The following is a 17,775-nucleotide window of genomic DNA, read 5'->3' on the forward strand; positions in this document are numbered from 1 at the left end:
ACAAGAAATGCTTCAGTCTAAAAGAAAAGAACATTAATGAACAGTAAGAACTCATCTGAAAGTACAAAACTCACTGGTAATTGTAACTACGCAGAAAAACACAGATGAAACAAGCAAAAATAATAACTCCAACAACTTTTCAAGACAGAGTACAATAAGAAATAGAAACAACACAAAGTTAAAAAGCAGGGTATTGGTGGATCACTTGAGGCCAAGAGTTTGAGACCAGACTGGCCATCATGGTGAAACCCTGTCTCAACTAAAAATACAAAATTTGGCTGGCTGGTGCATGCCTGTAGTCCTAGCTACAGTGTGGGACTACAGTGGTGTGGCATGATAATTGCTTGAACCCAGGAGGCAGGGGTTGCAGTGAGCCAAGACCATGCCACTGCACTCCAGTCTAGGTGACAGAGCAAGACTCTGTCTCAAAAATAAATAAATAAAAATAAATAAATAAATAAATAAATAAATAAGTGGGGATATGAAGTTAAAATGTAGAGTTATTTTATGAGTTTTCCCCTTGTTTGTTTGAAATGTAAAAAATACATAAGATCAATGAAATAAAAAGTTGCCTTTTTCATAAGATAAACAAAATTGACAAACCTTTAGCCAGACTAAGAAAAAAGACAGAAGGCTCACATAAAAATCAGAGATGAAAAAGGAGACATTTCAACCAACACCGCAGAAATTCAAAGAATCATTAGAGGCTACTATGAGTAACTATATGCCAATAAATTGGAAAACCTAGGAGAAATGGATAAATTCCTAGACACAAACAACTTACTGACACTGAACCATGAAGAAATCCAAAACCTGAACAGACCAGTAACAAGTAATGACATCAAAGCCATAATAAAAAGTCTCCCAGCAAAGAAAAACCCAGGACCTGATAGCTTCACTGCTGAATTTTACCAAACATTTAAAGAACTAATACCAATCCTACTCAAACTATTCTGAAAAGTAGAGGAGGTGGGAATACTTCCAAAGTTATTCTACAGGTCATTTGCTCATTTTTAATTGGATTGTTGTTGTTTGCTGTTGAGATCCTTGTATGTAGTTTTAAATTTTAATCATTATTACTAATATTTTAATTTTATTATTTTAAGAGACAGGGTCTTTCTCTGTTGCCCAGGCTGGAGTGTGGTGGTGCAATCATAGCTCACTTTAACCTTGAACTCCTGGACTCAAGCAATCTTCCTTTCTCAGCTGCCCAATAGCAGCTGGGATTGCAGGTGTGTGCCATTGTGCTCAGCCTGTATAATCTGGATATAAATCACCTGTTAGATGAACAGTTTGTTAATATTTTTACCCATTCCGTTGGTTATCTATTCACTCTGTTGATTATTTCCTTGCTGTGCAGTAGCTTTTCAGTTTGGTATAATCTCATTTGTTTATTTTTGCTGTTGTTGCCTGTGTTCTTGAGGTCTTATTCATAAAATGTATTCCCAGACCAATGTCCTGAAGCATTTCTCTTATGTTTTCTTCTGGTAGTTTTAAAGTTTTGGATTTTACACTTCACCCTGTAATTAATTTGAGTTGATCTTTTTCTCTTTTTCTTTCTCGAAGTTTCACTCTTGTTGCCCAGGCTGGAGTTTAATGGCACCATCTCGGCTCACTGGAACCTCTGCCTCCTGGGTTCAAGTGATTCTTGTGCCTCAGCCTCCTGAGTAGCTGGGACTGTAGCAGTGTGCCACCATGCCCGGCTAATTTTGTATTTTTAGTAGAGACAGGGTTTTGCCATGTTGGTCAGGCTGGTTTCGAACTCCCGACCTCAGGTGATCCACCTACCTCAGCCTCCCAAAGTGCTGGGATTACAGGTGTGAGCCACCGTGCCTCGCCCGATTTTTCTATATGGTGAGTATTCATTCTTCTGCATATGGATATTCAGTTTTGCTACTTAAGAAGAGAGTGTTTTCCCCGCAGTGTATGTTCCTGGTGCCTTTGCTGAAAATCAGTTGGCTGTAAATTCATGGATTTATTTCTTGGTTCTCTATTCTGTTCCATTGGTCTATGTGTCACCTTTATGATAGTGCCATGCTGTTTTGGCTACTAGAGCTTTGTAGTATATTTTGAAGTCAAGTAGTGTGATGCCTCCAGCTTTGTTCTTTTTACTCAGGATTGATTTGGCTATTCAAGGTCTTCTATGGTTGCATATAAATTTTAAGATTTGTTTTCTATTTTTGTGAAGAATGTCATTGGTATTTTCATACAGATTGTATTGAATCTGTAGATCACTCTGGGTACTATGGTCATTTTAAGAATATTAATTCATCCAATCCATGAGCATGGAATGTCTTCTTATTTGTTTTTATCCTCTTCAGTTTTCTTCATCAGTGTTTTTCTTTTTTTTCTTTTTCTTTTTTATTTGAGATGGATTCTTGCTCTGTCACCCAGGCTGGAGTGCAGTGGTGTGATCTTGGCTCACTGCAAACTCTGCCTCCCAGGTTCAAGCTATTCTCCTGCCTCAGCCTCCTGAGTAGCTGGGATTATGGGCTCCCGCCACTGCACCTGGGTAATTTTTGCATTTTTAGTAGAGACGGGGTTTCACCATCTTGGCCAGGCTGGTCTCGAACTCCTGACCTCATGATCCACCCACCTCGGCCTCCCAAAGTGCTGGGATTACAGGTGTGAGCCACTGCACCCTGCCCATCAGTGTTTTTCATAGATTTCTTTGCAGAGATCCTACACCTCCTTGGTTAAATTTATTTCTGTTTTTTTTTTTTTTTAACTTTTGTAAATGGGATAGCTTTCCTGATTTCTTTTTCAGCTAGTTTGTTGTTCACATACAGAAATGCTACTGATTTTGTATGTTGATTTTGTATCCCGCAACTTTGCTGAATGTGTTTATCATCTCTAAGATTTTGGGGGGATATGGTTTGGGGTTTTCTATGTATAATATGCCACGTGCAAACAGGGATAATCTCCTTTAGAGATTTCATATTTCCTTGCTTTTTCATGTTTGATTTGTCCCTATGTTGATTTCTATGAATCTGGTGGAACAGTCACCATTTCCCATTTTATGGGTTAGATTTCACAGGGAAAGGCTTATTCATATGGATGGGTCTTGGGGTGTTGGTTTGGTGAAGTGCATTGGCTTTGGTTCTAGGTGGATGCAAAAATGTAGTCTCTATATAGTTTCGTCAGTTGTAATCCATGCTAGTGATGTTTGCATGTGTCTCAGTGGCCTAGGCTGTAATAGTTTATGGCAGTGGTGGTGCGCCTTTGCTGGGGGTAGACTTGCTGGGCTGTTTCTCAGGTTAGTGGTGCATATATATGCACATGGTGCATTGGCCAGTTTGGGGTCTGGCTTGCTGGGGTTAGGGCCATAGGGCTATTACTCTGGTTAAGAGAACATGTGTGGTTGCTCAGTCTGCCTTGGGATGTACCTGGCAGGGGTGGTCCATGGGTTATTTCTCAGGACTGGGACATAGCCATATGGCTTCTTAGCTGGTTTTGGTGTGTGTCTGCCGAGGGCAGCCCACAGGGCTGTTTCTCAGGTCCAAGATGACATCGCAAGTCTGCTTGGCTGGTTTGGGGATATGTTTGCTGAGAGTCTCCCATGGGGCTATTCATCAGGCCGGGAGTATAGACACAAGGCTGCTTAGCTGGCCTGGGTGTATCTTTGCCAAGAGTGGCCCTGCAGGAATGTTTCTCAGACCTTTATAGCAGGCATGGAGCCTTGGGCAGGCCAGGGTAATGGACATGGGGCCTGTTTCTCAGGCCCTGGGTGTGGACGTGTAGCTACTCCACCACAACCATCAGTTGTTTGGTGGTTTGGGGACCTCTCCTGCTTGGGGCAGGACACACAGTGGCTTGGCTAGCTTAAGGGCGGGTTCACCAGCTTAGGAGTGGGTTTGCCCTGGGTGAACTGGCAGACTGTTCCGCTAGCTGGAAGTATACGCAACAGGGCTTGCTTTCCCTGCTGTGCAGGGCCGAAATCACAGCTGATCCTGGGCCCAGGTTCCATGCACCTGGGATTACTGCATTCAGCAACCCTTGTGGGCTTGGCATAATGAAGATGGAGCGACAGTGCTAGGGAGGTGCAGTGGCTACTGGTCCCCAGAGCAGGGTACACTTCAGAGGTGGCTTTTGTCTCAGGCTGGCACCATGCTGCAGCAGCTTTGCTCACAGGGGATTGGTGGGGGATAGGCAGTACACACCTTGCTCTTCTAATGCAGGGCAATGTAGCTGTGTGAATATTAGGCAGCTCTCTATACTGGGCTCAGGACTTGGGAGGACTGTGGGATTCTCCTGCAGTAAGGACTGTGGGTGTTTGCAGTGGCAGTGGGCACTGGTGAGGATCTTCTGCTTACCTTTTCCCCACAAAGGGAAGTCCTACCTGATTCTAGGCCAATCCAAACTGGGCGAGGGAGGTGGGGCTTCAGAGGCTGGGTGCTCCTTACTGCTCCCATCACCACAGGCGCATCTCCACTCCCCCACTGCACTCCACCGCTCTCCCCTCAATACTGTAGTCAAATCTTAGCTGTTTATTCATTGCCTTGTTCCTTTTTGTAGTGGAGACAAATGCCAGGTGTTTCTAATCAGCCATCTTGCTGCTATCACTGAGCTGCCCTGTATGTATTATTAGGCCTCAAACGTGCTGCCTTGATATCTTAGAACCTTAAAGGACTCCAAAGGCCTAACCATGAGTTCACCAGCTCTGCCCAGATATGTTCACCACCCCGTGGGAAAGGGTTCCCACTCACTGGTTTCTCTATCAGCTGGATCAGCTGTACCCAACCCACAGAATTATTCAAACAAGCCATTCACATCTTCCCTAAGGCACCAACACCTCATCATGTTGTTGTTATAAAACCTGCCTCCTATGGCCCCTGTTTTTTCACTCTACTGAGTGCAACCCCATGCGGCCCTGCATAGTGTGCAGAGTCCTCCTTCTGTGAGCGGTGAATGTACATGTGTCTAGAAAATGCTGTTAATCTCTTCTGTCCAATGTTGGGTGTAGGGTGTTCAGCCATCCCCAGAATCCTAGAGTGGGACCCTCTTCCTCGCCAATAAGTTGAAAAAGAGGTGAGCAGAACACCACATTACCTATCCAAACAGCTCCGGCTCCCTGCAGCTGCTGCCGCCCTCTATGTGGCTATAACAGTTCTATCACCTATTAGCCTGACCTCTTGCCCCCAGCAGAATCACCATGTTCTGCAAATCCTGCACCTGCTCCTGCCGGTGCACTACTTACCTCACAGATAACCCACAGCCATGCCCTCCCACCAAGCCATTAAAACCATCTGCTGCAAACTCCTCTCCAGCAACTTGCTTGGCCTTTGCTCCTCTGCCTCAGAGCTCAGCCAAGGGCTGAGCCAAAAATAGTGTCATGCCTTTTTGCAGATTATTTATTTACTGGTTTGGGACTCACTGATGAAGGGTGCTTGTGCGGACAGGACAGTGGGATCAGTGTCTTCCTAAACAAGGGCACATTCATGTAACGAACACAGCTAAGCCTGGCATTTCTCATGATGTGGGCATGGATCATCACATTTGCCCTTCCTGCCTCGTGGTTGAGAGCGAATAGCAAACAAGGGAGATGAAGTACATGAAAAGCCTCTGTGGATGCTGGAGGGCTGCACAACTATCAAGGATTCTTCTTCATTTGTTTCTAGAAAACTTGCTTTAAGCCAGACTCTGCTTTCATTATAATGCTGCAGAGCCACAATGATTGCAATAGAATTTCTTCAAGGAACTGTTCATGGCTACCAGTTCATACGTACCATGGGTCCTATCGCCTTGTAAAGAAAAAGGTGACTGACATGCCACTGATGTGATACTTGTCCCTCCACACAAGCCTTACGAAAGAGCTTCGCTGTGTCTCATACTCAGAAAATACTGGTGAACATCAAATATACCAAGGTGCCGGGGACAGAGATGCGTAGTTGCTGCCACTCAGCGGCAATACTTTTATAGATGAGCACCTTTGTTAATGCCCAAGAGCTAGAATTTCCAAGGAGTTGGGCAGGAAGCCCCAGAGCAGTGTCAGGCAGCAAAACCACCGGAGCTCACAAAGCCGGTTACCGCCCGGTGCAGAAGCGCGGCGAGTAGCGATAGACCGCAGCCAGAGACACTAGAGGGCAGCACGCCCCCACCCAATACTCCTAGTCCTGCGACGTCTCGGCCCCGCCAGGAGTCCTGGGCCGAACGCGGTGGCTCACACCTGAAATCCCAACACTTTGTGAGGCTGAGGTGGGAGACTTGATTCAGCCCAGAAGGTCAAGACCAGCCTGGGCAACATGGCGAAAACTGGTCTTTACAAAAATTACAAAAGTTAGCCGGGTGTGGTGGCGAGGGCCTGTAGTCCCAGCTACGTGGGAGGCTGAGGTGGGAGGATCGCTTCAGCCCAGGAGGTGGAGGCTACACTGAGCCATGATCGCGCCACTGCACTGCAGCCTGAGTGACAGAGCGAAACTCTGTGTCAAAAAAAAAAAAAAAAAAAAAAAAAAAAAAGAGAAGGTAATCTGCTCCAGTGGTTCTCAATCCTGTCCTTACATCAGAATCACTGGGAGGTTTGTTAAAAACAGGACTAGCTTTAGAATATGTGGTGCTTGCAAAATGAAAATGTAGGCCCTTTGTTCAAAAAGAAGGGAAAAAAATGCCATTAAGAGTATTAAAATATAATTCTTTTCCCTTTTTATTTTGGTCTCTCTCCTCTCTCAACTTCTGGTGTTTTTTATTTGTTATTTAACGTTGTTCTAAATAAAGGAAAATTAAAACTTTAAATAATTGGCATGAATTTTACTGTTCATCTTTATATTGCACAATGTTAGTTTTCAATGTAAATATCAGAGTACTTAACTTTCATGCGGGATCACCAACACTACAGAATTCATATTCTGGATCTGTGCACATCTACTGACGCTATGGAAGTCAGTGGCTTCCATAGTATGCTTATCTTGTACTCACTTTGAGTCTTGCTGAACTCAGACATGGGTCCACCAGAATTCTGTGTTTATAGGGCATTGCAAATGCTATATATGAATCGCGACAGACATATTGCATGTATCTCCTCTGCTCATGCGCATACTACATTATTTCACTGGACATGGCTTACAAATGACAAGTTCAAAGGCAAAATTAGACTCTGCATTCCCAGAGCTTGTTCTCTTTCTGAGGTTATGGGCAACTGGAAACTCATTCAGGGATATTGTAGGGCTATCCCATGCAAGCTGTTTAAGAAGCTTGAATCTGGATCCTGCCAAAACCACAGACTACAGCTCAAATATAGGCCTCAGCAAGACCAGAGTCCTTCTTTCCTGGGAAGTTACAGCAAAGGGCACCTTATGCTATTCTGGGGTGTACACAACTAGCATGGTAGTTGAGTAGTTTCTTTGGAATTAGACCTAGATTCGAATCTTACTTTTACCGCTTTCTTTGTGACCTTGGGCAATTTTTTTTCCCTTGCTGCATTTCAGACTTTTAAAAAAATCTGTAAAATGGAGCCAATAGTAATATAAACTTCAAAGCATGTTTGTAGGATTAAATGGGATGTTGTAAATTAAGTCTGGCACTTTACCTGGCATAAGTTGGTGGCTATAATAGAAGAAAAGTTATGACAAAACACAAACCTAAGGGACACCCTCACTAAAGACTTCTGGCCCCGCTACCTGCTTATCTTGCTCTTCATTGTCTTTGTTTGGTAGAGAGTGGAGGAAGCAACACAACTGGAGAACAGGAAGAAATTGAAAGCTTTAAAAATGGTAAAATGAAAATAAAACTGTCATTGGAAGGTGGTATGACTGCATTCCTGAAAAATCCAAGGTAATCAGCTAAAATTTACTACTACTAGTAGGTGGAGAGAGAGAGCGTGCATGCGAGAGAGGGAATTCAGTCAGTTAGCAGAATACAAAAATTAATATGCAGAAATAAAAAATTTTGTATATACAAATGACAATTAGAAGACATATTGGAGGAGAAAATCCCCTTTACAATAGCAACACAAGGAATAAATACCCAGAAACAAAATATGTAAAATCTTTTTGAGAAAAAAGGTAAACCATTTTCAAATATGTAAATACAATTCTTTTTTTGGAGACAGAATCTTGCTCTGTCACCCAGGTTGGAGTACAGTGGCGCAGTCTTGGCTCACTGCAACTTCGCCTTCCGGGTTCAAGTTATTTTTCTGCCTCAGCCTCCCTAGTAGCTGGGATTACAGGCGCCCACCACCATGCCTGGCTAATTTTTGTATTTTTAGTAGAGATAGGGTTTCACCATGTTGGCCAGGCTGGTCTTGAACTCCTGACCTCAGGTGATACGCCTGCCTCGGCCTCCCAAAGTGCTGGGATTACAGGCGTGAGCCACCATGCCTGGCCATAAATGCAATCTTGAACAAATAGATATACCATATTCTAAGGGATAGAAAGACTCAACAATTCTTCCCGAGGTAATTTATATGCTAATGCGATCCCAACAAAAATGCCAATAGATTTCTCTGGTTAGAGGGTCCAATTAGACAAGCTGATTCTAAATTTATGGTTGAAAGTAAGCAAAAATATCCAGGAAAACTCTTAAAAGAAAGAACTATGATAGCACTGAGATTAGTGCTGTCAGTTAATAAGAGACTATATAATAGTCTTAATAATTAAAGTGGTATGGTAGTTATACATAAAGAGACTGACAGACAAACACAGCAGAACAAAATGTCCAGGAATAGAGCATGTATATATTAGTATATGAGAGAGGTAGCATCTCAAATCAGTAGAATAAGCATGCATCTTTTGAATAAATGGTTTTAGGACAACCGGCTAGCCTTCTTGAAAAAGATAGGCAAATTCATAGTTTGTATCATATACTTGGGTTAAATTCAATTAATAGAAGATTTAATTTGAAAAAATCATATATAAGCAGTGCATACATGAAAATACTAGAAGAATACATAGAATGATTCTTTTGGAACCTTATTGAGAGGAAAGACTTTCTAGTTAAGACAATGAAACCATAAAATAAAGGATTAATTTATTCTACTACGTAGTATAAATATAGTGTATTCTGCATAGTATAACATACCATAAGCAAAGCCAAAAGAAAACTACAACCTGAAAAAGTTGCAAACCTTATTAGACAAAACACTGATTTGCCTTATATGTAAAGAGTACCCAATGACCCAACAGAAAGCTTGGCAACCTACATAAACAGTCCACAGAAAAAGAAATACTAATGACCCCTAAAGACATGAAAAGATGGTCAAACTTATAAAATAGATGCAAATTAAAATCACACCTTTTTTCTCACAGCAGGTTGACAAAATTCAAAAGTTTCACGGCACACTCTTTTGGCAAGATGAGGAGATACTGCAATCTCACACTTTGTTGGTGAGAGTGCAAAATGGTACAGTTCCTGTGGAGAACAATTTTAGAAGAATTTATTATAAATTTCAAATACATTTTCCTTTTGACCCAATAATCCCAATTCTGATAATTATTCTCACATTTAAGTCTGTCTTGACAACAGTTTTTCAGAGGACCTGAACTAACACATACCCTTTGTGTGTGAGAGGTGGAAAAAATAAGAATATATTCATATTTGCCTATATTTATACAAAAAAACCCAGAAAGATATAGGAGAAAAGAAGTTAGGGGAAGCAATATAAGTGGGGTGGTGGTATGGGTTAGGTGGAAAAAGGGAAGAGGGCAACACTTTGGAAACCATGTGAGTGTATTACCTATGCAAAAAAATATTAAAGGCTCTGAAGGTAACTCTTGGAGAAAGATTTTTAAAATTTACTGTGGCCAGGCATGGTGGCTCACGCCTGTAATCCCAGCACTCTGGGAGGCTGAGGTGGGTGGATCATTTGAGGTCAGGAGTTCGAGACTGGCCTGACCAATATGGTGAAAACCCGTCTCTACTAAAAATACAAAATTAGCCAAGCGCGGTGGCTCACGCGTGTAATCCCAGGTACTCAGGAGGCTGAGTAAGGAGAATCACTTGAATCCAGGAGGCAGAGGTTGCAGTGAGCCGAGATTGCTCCATTGCACTCCAGCCTGGGCGACAAGAGCAAAACTTCGTCTCAAATTAAATAAATAAATAAATAAATAAATAAAATCTATTGTGAAATACAGTCATGTGTCACTTAGTGACAGGGATACATTCTGACAAATGAGTCACTGGACAATTTCATTGTTGTGCCAGCATCACAGACTATATTTACACAAACCTAGACGGTATAGCCTACTACATGCTGAAGCTATATATTGTGTAGTCTATTGCTGCTAGGCTATAAATCTATACAGCATGTCACTGTACTGAATACTGTAGGCAGTTGTAATGAAATGGTAAGTATTTGTATGCCTAAATATAGAAAAGGTACAGAAAAAAATACAGTTTAATCTTACGAGACCACCATTGTGTATGCAGTCCATCATTAACCAAAAAGTTATTATGTGGTACATGACTATAATTATAGACTCATGGAAAATTACAAAGATAGTACAGAGAGGATATATATGCCCTTTGCTTGGGTTTTCCCCAATGGTTGCATTTTATATAACTATAGTAAAATAGTCAGAACCAGGAAACTTACATTTATATAATGTATGTGATAGTTTTATGCCATTTTATTACATGTGTAGATGTGTGTAACCACCACTGCTATCAAGGTATAGAACTATTCCATCATTAAAAATAATCAGGAGAAAGATTTTGATTGTACACGCTAGAGAGAAAGCTGACAGCTGTGGTGTTAGGAATTTAGGTCTGAACCAGGGCTCAAACCCAGAATGATTTGTTCTAAAGAAAACATTTTGTGGTGCATTTCTCCAATGGTAAGGTTGCGCAGGCTTCAGTCAAATAGATCAATAACATGTCTCTGTCCCCATCCTCATTTTGAGATTGGCTGAGACATGCTAGGATTTAAGATTAAAAGCTGCATTTTATTATGGAAATTCATCAAGGTAATAACCATTAAATAACACCAGGTGCTGAATATTAAGAAAGCTAATTTGAAAGCTGATTCTTAATTCTGAACGTTAAATCAGCCTTACAAAGGTTTCAGCTCAGGTTTCAGCTGAGGTTTCAGCTCAGATTTTCAGTATCTTTATACCATAAGAACCAGTTATAAAGAATTAAATTAAACTCCCCAGGTTATAGTGAATTAAATTAAACTCCCCAAGAGACTGATTCCAGGATCAGTCAACAATGCATAAGAGCTTTGCTGATGGGAATGTGAATTGTAAAAACTCTTCTGGAGGGAAATTTCCTTAGAGATATCAAAGGCTTTAAAATATGTCAATTTTTAGACTCAATAATTTCACTTTTTGAAATTTTTCCTAAGGAAATAATTATGTGTATAAAAATTGATTACCTAGTACGTTCATCAAATGATTTAAGAGAGGAAAACTGGAAACAACCTAAGTGACTGATTTGAACCCAAAAGGCTGAGGACTTGCAGAGCAGAAGGTCGGACAAAAACCTTTTATACAGTAATAGTTAGCTATGTGTATTCATACAAGATATATAAAAAATAAATGATTAAAGAAGAATGACTAAAAATGATTAAAGAATGATTTAAAAAAGTAGGTAAATAAGTAGGAAAATAAAATGGAAAATATTCTTTCTATGCATAAATATACATTTAATCTCAAAATTCTATTTAAAATTACACATTAAAAAGGAATCCTCACTGAACTAAATTTAGTAAGTGGGTGATGGAGTGTGGAGCCAGGTTTCTTACTACTGGAGTGGGAACTTACAGATGAGCAGGGGAGGAGGCTAGCATGATCCATGTAGTAGTGGATTACAGTTGGCAATACCAGTATGACCTCATGTTTAGCTTAATATAGATAAATATGGTTACAAATAGAAATAGGTAGAAATATTTACAAATATGTGTATATATACTGGTCAGTATATGTACTGATTTCTTTGCTCTATCAGCTGAGAGGGTCTAAAAGACCAGGAGCACCAGTAGCAATGAGCATATCCAGCTCCCAGAGTTTTGTTTTTTGTTTTTGTTTTTGTTGTTTTTGAGATGGAATTTTGCTCTTGTGGCCCAGGCTGGAGTGCAATGTGCAATCTCAGCTCACTGCAACCTTCGCCTTGCGGGTTCAAGTGATTCTCCTGCCTCAGCCTCCCGAGTAGCTGGGATTACAGGCATGAGCCACCACGCCCAGCTAGTTTTGTATTTTAGTAGAGACGGGGTTTCTCCATGTTGGTCAGGCTGGTCTCGAACTCCCAACCTCAGGTGATCCACCTATCTCGGTCTCCCAAAGTGCTGGGATTACAGGCGTGAGCCACTGTGCCTGGCCCAGAGTTTGGGTTTTAATACCATCCTCCAGTAAAAGGAAGCAGGGCTTCTTAAAGAAATGGCTGCTTTAGGACTGGGTCAGAAAACATGCAAGATGAGCTTGAAGCATCTTCTAGTGCCAGAAGGAAACAAGTGCTAAGAAAAAAAAAAAAATGGTGGAGATGCCAAAGGAATACAGAAGTCAACTGCAAGAGTTCCCAATGACTAAGCCTGAAATAATTTGAGAAACAAAATAAATAAAGCCATGTTGGATTACAATCCAAAGGATAAAACAAATATCACAAGTCTACACTGAAATAAATGATTGAATAAACAAATAAATGGGGAGAATAAATAAGTAAATGGGAGAGAAGAGTATGTACCCTTGATATGATATCATGAAAATGGCACTTTAGATTTGTAGTATTTCTCCCCAGAACCCATAACCCCAGTCTATGAGGAAAACATCAAACAAATTCCAGTAGAGAAGCCTCCTACAAAATATTTGCCCAATATTTCTCAAAACTGTCAAGGTCATAAAAAACAAGGAACATCTGAAAAACTGTCACAGGCAAGAGGAACCCCAGGATTTATGACAACTAAATGTGATATGGGGTCCTGGATGGGATCCAGGGATGGAAAAGAGACATTGGGTAAAAACTAAGGAAATCTGAGTAAAATGTGGACCTAATGAATAATGACATATCAATATCAGTGTATTAATGGCAGCAAATGTACTATACTAATGTAAGATGTCATCAACAGGTGACTACATGCAAAAATGCAGCTGGACCTTTACCTTATACTATATACAGAAATTAACTCAAAATGAGTCAGAGACCTAAATGTAGAGCTAAATAAGACACTTGGCAGAAAACATCAGGGAAAAACTTCATGACATTGGATTTGGCAATGATTTCTTGGCTATGACACCAAAAGCACAGATGATACCAAAAGATAAAGATGTAACTTGAACTTCATCAAAATTTAAAACTTTTGTGCATCGAAAGACACTATCAACAGAGTGAAAAGTCAACCCACAGAATGGGATAAAATATTTGCAAATCATATATCTGATGAGGGATTGCTATCCAGAATATATGAAGAACTCCTACAACACTGCAACAACAAAAAAACACAAACAATCCAATGTGAACATGGGAAAAAGACTTGAGAAGGCATTTCTTTCAAGAAGATATAGAAATAAGTCAAACCAGCCAAGTGAGGTGGCTCACACCTGTAATCCCAGTACTTTGGGAGGCCGAGGCATGTGGATCTCCTGAGGTCAGGAGTTGGAGACCAGCCTGGCCAACATGGTGAAATCCTGTCTCCACTAAGAATACAAAAAAATTATCTGGGAGCAGTGGCGGGGGCCTGCAATCCCAGCTCCCCGGGAGGCTGAGACAGGAGAATCGCTTGAACCTGGGAAGCAGAGGTTGCAGTGAGCAGAGATCTTGCCACTGCACTCCAGTCTAGGTGACAAGAGCGAGACTCCGTCACACACACACACACACACACACACACACACACACACACACACACACAAAAAGCCAAACCACACTGAAAGAAGTTTGATATCAGGAATTAATAGGGAAATTATGCAAATCCAAACCACAGTGATTTGCACTTCACACCCACTAGGATGGCTAATAATAATAATAATAATTGTTGGTGAGGATGTGGAGAAATTGGAACCCTGGTGTACTGCTTCTGGAAATGTAAAATGTTACAGTTGTTGGGGGAAACACTATGGTAGTTCCTCAAAAAATTAAAGAATTACCATGTGATCCAGCAATTCTACTTTTGGGCATATACCAAGAATAACTGAAAATGGGGACTTGAAGAGATATTTGTACACCTATTTGTAGCAGTATTATTTACAATAACCAAAAGGTGGAAACAATCCAAATGTTCTTCAGCAGATGAAGAGATAAACAATATATATACATAAAAAAGAATATTATATTCAGCCTTAAAGAGGGATGAAATTCCAATTCATGCTACAACACGGATGAACCTTGAAGATGTTATATACTAAGTGATATAAGGACACAAAAGGATGGATATTATATGATTCCACTTATATAAGGTACCTAGAATAGTCAAATTCATAGAGACAGAAAGAATACTTGTTAGCAGGGACTGGAAAAAGGGAGTAATGGAGAGCAATTGTTTAATGTGTACAGAGGTCCAGGTTGGGATAATGAAAATTTCTGGATATGGATGGTGGTGATGGTTGTAAAACAGTGGGAATGTACTTAATGCCAGTGAACTGTACACTCAACAATGATTAAAATGGCAAATTTTATGTTTGGTATATTTTACTACAATAAAAACATATATACAAATACATGGAAACTGTACTATCTTCTCATTTTTTCAGTAAATCTAAAAATAAAGTCTATTTAAAAAAAAAATTAATCCTTGTTTCCCAAAGGGTTAAACATAGTTACCACAGGACTCAGCAATTCCATTCCTAGATATTTGCCCAAGAGAAATGAAAACATACGTCCACACAAAAATTTGTACACAAATGCTGATGACAGCATTATTTATAATAGCCTCCAAATGAAACCAACCTAAATGCCCAGCACTGAATATCCATTCATTGTTGTATATCATATATTGAAATATTATTTGGCGATAAAAAGGAATGAAGTAGTTATATATGTTGCCACATGGATGAACCTTGAAAAGATGCTAAATAAAAGGAGCCAGTCAGAGAAGACCACATACTGTATGATTCCACTTATATAAAACATCCAGAATAGGCAAATCTGTGGGATAGAAAATAGATTAGTGGCTGCCAGAGGCTGAGGTGTTTGAAGGAAATTTTTAGGAGTGATTGCCAATGGGCATTGGTGGGGTTTCTCTTAGAGGAAAGAAAATATTCTAAAATAATTTTGGTGATGGTTGCAAAATTCTGAACATACTAAAAATCATGGAATTGTATATTTTAACTGTACTCTTAAAACTTTCTTTTAGGATGGAAATTCCACAACTGGAGGAGTAATCCAAGATTATATGCCACTGTTTCTACCCAGAACCTTGCTCTGGAACCCCAATAATTTATAAATTTAGCTGTTTTACGGTGTCCCATATGTCATGAAGGCTTTGCTCATTCTATTATATTATTTTATTTATCTGACTGGATTATTTCAAAATACTTATCTTCAAGTTTTGAGATTCTTTCTTTGTTTGACCCAGTCTATTGTTAAGGTGTTTGAATGTATTTTGCATTTCATTAAATAAATTCTTGAGTTCCAGAATTTTTGTTGATTCTTGTTAATATTTATCTCTTCAGTAAATTTCTCATTCATATCCTGAATTGTTTTTGGATTTCTCTGTGTTGTTTTTCAGAATTCTCTTGTATCTCACTGAGCTTCATCTAAATCAATAATTTGAATTATTTTTCTGAGATCTTGTGAATTTGTTTTTTTTTTTTGTTTGTTTGTTTTTTTTTTTTTGAGACAGAGTCTTGCTCTGTCGCCCAGGCTGGGGTGCAGTGGCCGGATCTCAGCTCACTGAAAGCTCCGCCTCCCGGGTTTAGACCATTCTCCTGCCTCAGCCTCCCGAGTAGCTGGGACTACAGGCGCCCGCCACCTCGCCCGGCTAGTTTTTTGTATTTTTTAGTAGAGACGGGGTTTCACCGTGTTAGCCAGGATGGTCTCGATCTCCTGACCTCGTGATCCGCCCGTCTCGGCCTCCCAAAGTGCTGGGATTACAGGCTTGAGCCACCGCGCCCGGCCAATGAATTTGTTTTTAATCATGATCTGTTGCTGGTGAATTATTGAATTCCTTTGGAGGTGTAATATTTCCTTGTTTTTTTATGTTTCCTACGTCCTTACACTGATGTCTGCACAATTGGGATAACACAATTGGTCCCTCTTCCAATTATTTGAATTTACTTTCATAGGGGAGGACTTTTTCCTGAAGATGTATCTACGGTGTTGGTTTGATTCTGCATGCAGTAGCATAGTCTTTGTAGGATTTATTTGGCTGTAAATAGCATCAGTGGTATCTGTAATTTCCTCAGTGGCTTAGGATGCAGTTATGAGAGGAGGCAGTGAAGATTTTCTGGGATGGGGATGCCAGGTAGGGCAGTATTTGGCCCCCATTGGTGGCAACAGTGGCTGTGTCTGTTCTTGGGCCCCAGGGTGGTATATGCTTGTACTGGTTTTAGAGGGTCCTGGTGGGCTGATTCTTGGGCCTCTATGTGTCTTACTCAGATGCCAGTAGTGGCAGCAGTAGGCTGGGTAGGTGGGGAGGTTCTCAGGACCCTGGGAAGCCAGCATGGTGAGGGTGATGGCAGTGGCGGGATGACTCTCTGGGCCCTGATTGGTGTGTACTGGCATTGGTAGTGAATGTGATGGTCTGGGCAGGCCAGTCTCTAGGCCCACAGGTAGCCTGTGAGGAATGTTCAAGTGCCAATGGTGGTGGATTGGGCTGGGAGATCCCTCAGCCCCCAGACTGTGGCTAGGGTGAGGGCAGTGAAGTTTGGTAATGGCCATACTGATGCCCTACCGCTAGGGAGGGTGGTGCTGCCCTCAGTGATGGCAGCCTAGGCCAGTGGGTAGAAAATGTGCATGCCTCTCACATTTCAATTCTGGTGGTACTTGTGCCTCAGCCCTTGCTGTAGTAGTAAAGTAGTGCTTTGCTCATGCCTCAGCCCCAATGGAAGTACCTCAGCCCTCAGCCTGGGATGTGGTAGCCCATGGTAGCTTGTGCCTAATTCCTGGGGACAGAAGCCCATGCTTCTCTCATGCCTCGGCCCCGGCACTTCTGGGCTCCAGGACAGTGTACTGGCAATTTTCTGTAGCTGCTTAGGTCTCAGGGAGCATGGGGGACCCAGTGTGAGCTCCCTCCCTGGAGCAGTGTCATTTCACAATCTCCTGACAGCTTCCTACTTTAGTTTTAGGGCCCACAAGGGTCATTGAACTCTCCAGTGGCTAGGATTGCAGAAGTCCGTGGTGGTAATGTGGCTTGCTGAAGGTCTCTCACTTATCCTTTCCCCACATTGGCTTCTAGCTAATTCTAGCCAAGCAGGCTGCCATGCTTTGTTTTTCTTCCTTGCTTTGGGTATTACCTGTCACTTTTCTATTGGATTCCAGTGTTCTCTCTTGGATGATCTATTCAAAGTGTGATTATCTACTCACTATTTTGGTTCTTCTTAGTGGATAAGGTGAGTCTGAAATGTCTCTCATCAGCCACAGTAAGGAGGAACAGAAGAATAAGAAAGACATGAGACATGTATAAAACAAAAAGCAAAATGGCAGACATAAATCTAACCATATCAATAATAACATAACAAGTAAATGGATTAAATAATTCAATCAAAAGGCAGAAATTGTCAGATTGGGTTACAAAAATGAGATCCTACCTTATCATGTCTAAGGGAGATGTATTATAGACAAAGATACAAATAGGTTGAAATAAAAGGATAGAATAATGTATACCATGCAACTAGCAACCATAGGAGAGCTAGAGTGGGTTATACTGGTCACAGACAAAATAGACTTTAAGACAAAAATGCCATTAGGTATAATGGA

Source organism: Macaca nemestrina, chromosome 14, assembly GCF_043159975.1.
Source record: "Macaca nemestrina isolate mMacNem1 chromosome 14, mMacNem.hap1, whole genome shotgun sequence".
Taxonomy (NCBI): Eukaryota; Metazoa; Chordata; class Mammalia; order Primates; family Cercopithecidae; genus Macaca; species Macaca nemestrina.